The 8,757-nt window shown below is 36.8% G+C and overlaps 1 pseudogene; it reads right to left on the bottom strand.

Annotated features, from left to right (window-relative positions):
- Positions 1–5,546: 5,546 nt before the first annotated feature.
- LOC146653803 (uncharacterized) lies at positions 5,547–7,784 on the bottom strand (annotated as a pseudogene).
- Between the last annotated feature and the right edge of the window lie 973 nt (positions 7,785–8,757).

Below are 8,757 nucleotides of genomic sequence, written 5' to 3'. Positions count from 1 at the left end.
CTGGAGAAAGGCTATAACAGAAGGCCATGGGAGATGGTCTGAAAATACAGAGAAACCTGGGAGAAATCCTAAGCTGGAAACAAGAAAGACAATGAGATGCGCCTTGTCTTTGCTGACTTTTCAGCCATTATGAGGGAAAACATGAAACATGTGATTCTGAGTGTAATGATCAGGTTAAACCACATTGCCATCTACAAATAGAAAGTGTCCTTGCTGAGAAACTATATCCTGAGCTTAAATCAGTTAATTAACAGTATTTTCAAATGGCAATGCCTACATTTGCAATAGAAACAACAGAAGTATAAATTAGGTTAAGTGAGCTCACACTTCAGTGGGCGTCACATACAAAATGCAAATGTAATTTCTTTCCAAAGACACTGACAATCACTCTTTAGGAAGCCCTATTACGACACAGAATCCTATTTCCTTTACTTATTTTACAAGGACTTATTCACACCCATAGGAATGCACATACACATCACATATAGACATACTTTTAGTGTATCTGGGCTTAGGAGATGACGTGGCAGCAGTTAACACCTTATTGACATTTGCCTCTCCAGCTGCAGTTTAGTGTATAAAGAAATAGAAGTAAAATAAGTGAATACAATTCACTTACCTCTTTCCATTTGTGTTGTGTGTCTTCATTTCTCTGAATGACCTTTCAAATGACATGTTCTACATATGCGCTACAACCATACTATAGTGACTTCGCTAGTTCTAAACAGAAAATATCAAGATTTTGTGGAAGCAGTGTGTAGTGCAGCTTGTGAATCAATCATTATGACTATTGTCGCACTGAATGTAGACTGTCAATATGCTACCCGTTTGTGGGCGAGTAGAGAGGCCACGTCAGGCTGCCCGGACATCTGCTGCTCTGTCTGTGATGGAGCCTACTCCATCTTGAATATGAGAGATAAACACACACCATGCTAGCCTGGTATGCAATAATCGGTTCAGTTTTATTTAGGCTCTGGATGTTGTGGGGTTGTCAAGACTGACACGCCTCTGTGACATTGAGGTCTGGAGCATTGCTTCTGAACTGCACACCCAGCTCATTGTTTCTTTTTTCAGGGGATCAGAGGGTGTGTTCCAACTTCAGGGGAATAAGATAAGGTAAGATAAAATAAGAAATACTTTATTTATCCCACATTTTGGAATTTTCTTTGGGATTTGGAATTTGGCCAACCAATCTACATGTATCCTTGGGGCATCCTGTTAGGAGTATTGGGTATCGGTCTCATGTTGAGGGCTTTCTGGTCCCCGTACAACTGCAGTGAGAGCTTGGTCTGCATTGCAATAAGTCATACTCATTCCTGGTGCACACTGGACTCTGCCAAGACTGCCCTTTGTCTCAGATTCTGTTTATTCTTTTCACTAATGGCTTCGAGCTGTGGGTAGTAACCCAAACAATAAGATCTTTGATACAAAAGGGGGAAATAGGCTCCAAAGGATGTCTTGCCTCAGCTTTATAGGGCGAGAAGCTCAGTTTTTTGGGAGGGGCTCAGAGTGGAGTTGTTCACAAGGAGCTAATTGAGATGGTTCTGGTATTTGACTAGAAAGCCTCCAGGACAAACCCTAGGCCATACGTTCTGATGCAGACGGAGATCTTTGACTGACTTTCAGAGGTGCCAGAGGGCTTGGCTTCCCCTGCACAAACCTGGAAAAGTGGTAAAAGATGGATGGATGGATTTTTTTTTTATAGTGCCAATTATTACTGTTTTAGCTAGTGTCTGTGTAGGTGACAGGTCATGTTAGTATAAGTAGCTTGGAACAAGAAGCAACGGGACTTCTTTAAGTTTTGTGAAGATGTTTCACCTCTCATCTGAGAGGCTTCTTCAGTTCTTGCATATCATATTCAAGTAACCAGCAACTTACAATATGACACAGAGATTAAGCAAAAAGGTTTGTTAGCTGCACTAAAATAGCTCCAAGGTGCACAGTTGACATTTAAGATTCTTTAAACTGGTGCATTACATGCGCATAAAAACACCCAAAGTCACGTAAAGAATTTGAGGTCAAGTGAAAGAAGCAGAAACTTGGCATTTATTTTTGCAGTCTGAGATTAATCTTTGAGGACGTGGCTTTGGGCTAATGGAGTGGTGCTTATTCCTTTGAGAAAGGGTAGAGAAAAAATAAAATACAGTGACAGCAAACACAGAGAGGAAAAAAAACAGAACTTTAAAAAACTGAAAGGAGTGGAATGAGGGGTCACAGAGAAAGCAAGAGTGACAGACTATATAAAGAAGAAGAAGACTTAAAGAGTTCTTCTTGGCTACTACATATCTCACTGTGTCACCTCCATTCAATGTCATGGCCTTCTTCCGCTGATGAGATGCTAATGCACATGTCACCAGACAGACATTTCCACTTCCACCATTCTGAGCATCTACTCTCAGCGCGCCTCTCTCTGTCATTTACATATCTCTGTCACCATGTCTCCAATTTCTCTCTTCCCCTCTTCAGCTCCTTCCAGCACACTTATCTGGGCCTTGCTCTAATCTGACTCCATCTTTCTGTCACTCACTGTCCTTCTAAAGTTGCTCTCACGTCTCTTTCCATCTATTTAGGTTAAACTGTGTTGACTCAGGTCAACACGTGGTGTATTTTACCAGGTTTCACACATATGTACACAAATACATAGTGCATGCTGTCACTGAAAGATTGAAATAAGCTAAAAGTTATCACCAGAGATAGAAGGGCTCTTAAATTATAATTTATTTATCTCTAAAACCTTCTGGGCGTTGTATATGGGAGTGCCTTCCCGAGATTGACTACTGTCGCTGGTAATACAACGTGATTATACAGACATGTTCACATAAGCAAAAACAAAGTTCATTTCGGAACTTCGGTTGCAATGGTAGGAGACGTTGAGTGCAAAATGACATTCTTAGGAAATATTATGGTTTCTTGATATCACAGGATATAAAATTGATGTTTGATGTTTTCCTCACTGTGCATACAATAACCATCCAAATTTTTCCAAACTCTATATTGATACCTTAAGAAAAGCTCCAAACTGTTTTGGTGACATCTGATGTAATCTTTAACTGCTGATTTGTTTCTTTTATTTTATCTTATAATATTTGGTGGCTACTTTCTTTATAGTATTATATTGTGAAAGTACATTTTTTTCTTGTCATCCCACACCTTTTACCTGCTACCCTTTAAATGCATGGCACATAGATGTGAGCCTAGATTTAATCTTCCTAGAAATTACTTGCATCTATAATTCAGTAGTGCATGGCTCATGACCCATGCAGTGTTCAGCGTCAATCCAGGAAGCACTGGTGAAAAATGAAAGTGAGAGGTGGTGGTCAGGGTAATGGATGGTAGGCAATAGCACAAAATCATCTTCTAATCTGATACTAAGCAGCACCGAGTGTTTCCAGTCATTTTTTATTACCATGTTATTACCAAACGTACAGTATGTAGGAAAGAAGCTTGATAAAACCCTAGGCTTTTCTCTATGATAATTAAGAAATGTGTTGAGCAAAAAAAAGCTACACAGAAAAATTGCAGACACTAGGAAGAGCAAGAGAGCAATTTATTTTTGGTAACAATCCAACTGAGGCAAGTATTGATATTTAACCAAGACTTATTAGTAATGATATCAGTACCTCGGTATTCATTCAGCTACACTTAGTGGATTAAATTGGGCTGTTATCTGACTTTAATGTTGGAAGCTGAATAACAAAACTTTGTGGCTTAAAAATTAAATTCCCATTCACATGGCGAAATCGACCCAATGGACTCTTTGAATGCCGGTAGTGGGTTTAACATGTGCCCCTCAGTTTTTTGCTGCCTGGTACCATACCGCTCACCAAAACTGTGCTGGGATTTGAGGCTGCTACTGCTTCTGGCAGTAATGAGCATTTCATAACTCCCTCCTTTACTGTAGTGCCCACGTGTAGGTTGCGAATTTACCTTTCCCCAAGTCAGTACCATTACTCCCCTCCTCCTGCTGTGCTGAGCTTGGTTTTTTCTTGTGGCGAGAAATCAAGTCAAAGCCCTAGACAACTCAGAGCTGTACATATGCATGTAATATTTACGCTTTTCATATAGTTTGGCTGACTGAATTAAGCTTATTTTTCAGCCATGAGAAAGGCTTTAACCTCACTTGAAGTTACCCCACATGTAATTTGTATGCAATACTGCACAAATTACCTGTTTTCCCAGATATTGATGAGTTTGACTGAGTGTTCAGACCTTAACACAGCACTGTGCAAACAAAGTCTTCCTTAAGCAACTGAGTAAGGATGTGAAAATGAAGCAAATTGGTGCCTACAAAACAGGGAAGGACTATAAAAAGATATCAAAGCACTCTGAGCTTGCAGTTTCCCATTTCTAAAAAATCATTAAGAACTTCATGTTAAAGAAAATTGTGGAAGTTAAGAAAAGATCTGGAAAACCAAGAGAACAGACCGAGAGACATAGCAAAGTGTTTGTATTTCACTGAAACTCTCTTGGTTAACATGATGTATGAAAAAACATGTACAATATCTGCCCAAGGCACTGAGTATTCAAATAGGTGGCTTCATATTACTGCAATGAGACAGTTAATAATTTCACAATGTGTGGTATTTTTTGTAAAATTGCATAATATTAATATGGTACCACTTTACAATAAGGCTTCCCTTATAGATGCTAATAAATAGTTTATAGCTATATTATTAATTAATCTGTAAATGCTTTATAAACCATTATTAATGGTTTATTATGCATTAGTTAAGGGTGAGAAAGAGGAAAAAAACTGACCGGTTTCTTGCCAAATAGTGAGCCAAATGTGTTCATCTATATATTTCATCTAGAGTTGCTATATTAAACATTTCAGACTAAGTTACTATCCTGTAAGCACAATCAGCATTTGTAAACATATTTTTTATCATAGAAAATTGTACTTCAGAAATGCATTATAAATATCCACAACTATCAATCGGAGCTTTGTTGTAAAGTGTAAAGCATAAAACCATTTATTAATGAATAATAAATATTTATAAATGCCAAATGGGAGCCTTATTGTAAAGTGTAAAGCATAAAACCATTTATTAATGACTACTAAACATTTATAAATGACAAAAGATAGCTTTGTCGTAAAGTTTAAAACATGTCAACATTTATTAATCACTAATAAACATTTATAATTGCCAAATGGGAGCCTTATTGTAAAATGTAAAGCATAACACCATTTATTAATGACTACTAAACATTTATAAATGACAAAAGATAGCTTTGTCGTAAAGTTTAAAACATGTCAACATTTATTAATCACTAATAAACATTTATAATTGCCAAATGGGAGCCTTATTGTAAAGTGTAAAGCATAACACCATTTATTAATGACTACTAAACATTTATAAATGACAAAAGATAGCTTTGTCGTAAAGTTTAAAACATGTCAACATTTATTAAGGACTAATAAACATTTATAATTGCCAAATGGGAGCCTTATTGTAAAGTGTAAAGCATAACACCATTTATTAATGACTACTAAACATTTATAAATGACAAAAGATAGCTTTGTCGTAAAGTTTAAAACATGTCAACATTTATTAAGGACTAATAAACATTTATAAATGCCAAATGGGAGCCTTATTGTAAAGTGTAAAGCATAACACCATTTATTAATCACTAATAAACATTTATAAATGACAAAAGATAGCTTTGTCGTAAAGTTTAAAACATGTCAACATTTATTAAGGACTAATAAACATTTATAAATGCCAAATGGGAGCCTTATTGTAAAGTGTAAAGCATAACACCATTTATTAATCACTAATAAACATTTATAAATGACAAAAGATAGCTTTGTCGTAAAGTTTAAAACATGTCAACATTTATTAATCACTAATAAACATTTATAATTGCCTAAAGTGAGTCTTAAATGTATAATGTCACCATTTATAACACTTAGACCTAAATTACAATCAGTGCTTGAAATAACATTTAACTACTGTCAAAAATGGCAATGTATTGTAAGAGTAACACATGTAACATTAAATGTGTTTTTTAAAACACCAAACAGTCACCCACTCCAAAAAAAGTTCATGCCAGACTGGTTCAAACTGGAAATATTTTTTGTATGTCCTTAAATAAGCGTCCCAGTGGTCCATCAGGGTGTCGCGAACCAAGCCAAGATGACCACTCAAGAACCATCAGGTGTTCCTCCAGCAACTTCTCAGTGCGATTTCCTTAGTCTACGGACATGTCCTTTGATGGTCATCCAAGCCCTTTCGATATGCTGTGTATGACTGCCAGATTGAGGATCTACAAACCACCTGCTGTGATTTACAGTGTAATGTCTGTACCCTATGTTTGTCAAAACATTCTTGTAGGCTCTCCACTCATCACTGATAATGGCACTACCCAACTTAGCAAGCTGTCTGATCAGAGGAACAAGGTGGCGCCTTGATCGTTTTTCAACAAGTTTTAACACGAGCCTTCGCCTTTTGTCTTTAATTCCCATCATTCCAAATACCCATTTCTTCCTTTTCCATGCATTTCCAAAGCGTCCACGTGCATACTGAAAACAAAAAGAATAAAATTAAACAGAATATCTACAAAGAAACATTCAAAAAGATGGTTGCTTCTACTAATTTTTTTAGCTTATGGTAAAGGTTTCCATGTTTAGAGGACACATTCAGATCTGCATTGATTCTAACAAACCTGTCTGAGAGTTTACCAACCTTTCGCTGATGACGGAGACAGCTTTCATCTATAACCACAAATTCTCTGTCACCACCAAGACGGTGTCCATTGTTTATTCTGTGTCTTTTAATTGCACGTATACAAACATGTCGAATGTGTCTTGCCATGCTACTTAGTGTTCTGGAGCTGCCAGCCACTTCATCATCGATCATATCTATTTGTCTGAGCCTGAGCCCTTGTGAAAATCTGTGATAGAAATTGAGGCAATTATTACTTACTGAGGCCCTAATTTTATTTCACAAGTCTCGTATTGGTGTTCAATTATGAAAGGTGCATTGCTATTAATGTCTACATCTACATATACCTGTAAATGAACTTCATCCAACTGAAAAGAGATGTTTTTGATTTCTCAAAGAGGGAGCTAGTTCTAATTGTTCTGGAAACTTTCCTATGACTTGCTCTTTTGCAGCACCTGAGAACTTAACATGAGTTAAGTAAAGAAATGGACCCTTAAACAAGAGCATTAATTGAAAAGATAATCACAAAATTAAGTATGAAGAAAATAATAATGAAAAGAGGTTAATGCTCCCTCTTGCATTGATAACCGAAATATTTTGTTATATTTACTACATGCACTACATTATCATGCATTATACATACCACATATATTGGTCTTTCTTCACCACGGAAATCATTTTCATCTTATGGTGACAAACAGGACATCTAAGCTTCTTTTTTAGCAGGTGTTTCTTCTGCAGCCATTTAATGAGCCTTAGTGCCTTATATTTAGTTTGTTTTCCTTCTATTCTGGCACGCAATCTCATTCCCAGAGACATTCTGGTGGGAAAAAATGAGTAATTTATTTTATTATCACCTCGAAACACCGTAAAATACTCTATGGGAGTCTAGTGCAAATCGGTTCAGAGTTAAAGAACTTCACATGCTATATAAAACAAGCCCTATAATCAAAAATAGTCCCACGCAAAAAAGAGGATTGTCTCACCTGTTATAATGTATCTCCGACTTTGTTATGTAGATCTAACCCGCTGGATTCATGCTAAAGAAATATGTTCTGCCGCCAAAGGGAGGGAAAACAAATTTAATTTAAACGCAGAGGAGCTTATACAACCATCCAATCACAGTTAACTTTATTAAGGAAAGCCCCTCCTCTCAGAGCGCGACAGGCAGTGGAGCGCTCTGGAAGGTCAAGCCAAAGGGGCACGAACAGACACACTGAAGGCGCTTGTTCAAGTTGCTGCACCATGGATGGAGCAGAAGATAAAAATTTGTGTGCGTCTGCGACTTACACAGTTAGCACACGTTCGAAGAGATACAAAAAGCAGAGACTGGATGATCTAGATTGCACTAAGCCAACGACGTCAGCAGTCAGACATGAAGGTGAGTATAATGCTAGCTAGCTAGCTAGCTACCGAGCCATTTGGCTGCTAGCTACAGTGGCTAACTAACATCACATAACATGTGAATAGCTCTATTACTATTGGTTATTCCAAACGATTGATATCACTTAGTTGTATATTTTTAGTTTTGTTTATGTGCATCATTAAATTTATATTAAACACCCTGGTAAGGCAGTACACATAAGAATTATTTGCCTTGTTTTAGAAATGTCTGAACCACCACATGTGTATATAACATAATTTTTACAAAGTGGCTTTTTATAAATTCAAGTTGTAACCGTTTTTAATCAATATTTTATTTGAGTTTCCCAAGTTTAGATTATAAATTATTTTAGTATTGTAATTTAATAATTGTTTGTTCTTTAGATTCTTCTTCTAATCCTGCCCCTACTGCAACTGCCCTTCTTAACAAGGAGCGAGAGAAACTGACTTTTCTTAAGGAGGAACTGGAGCGCGACACCCTGATGGACCACTGGGACGCTTATTTAAGGACATACAAAAAATATTTCCAGTTTGAACCAGTCTGGCATGAACTTTTTTTGGAGTGGGTGACTGTTTGGTGTTTTAAAAAACACATTTAATGTTACATGTGTTACTCTTACAATACATTGCCATTTTTGACAGTAGTTAAATGTTATTTCAAGCACTGATTGTAATTTAGGTCTAAGTGTTATAAATGGTGACATTATAC

Source organism: Rhamphochromis longiceps, linkage group LG14 (assembly GCF_057381845.1).
Source record: "Rhamphochromis longiceps isolate RC_006_pf linkage group LG14, R_longiceps_female_GT1.1, whole genome shotgun sequence".
NCBI classification, from domain to species: domain Eukaryota; kingdom Metazoa; phylum Chordata; class Actinopteri; order Cichliformes; family Cichlidae; genus Rhamphochromis; species Rhamphochromis longiceps.
The sequence above is the reverse complement of the archived record's forward strand: the minus strand, read 5'-3'. Positions and strand labels throughout refer to the sequence as shown.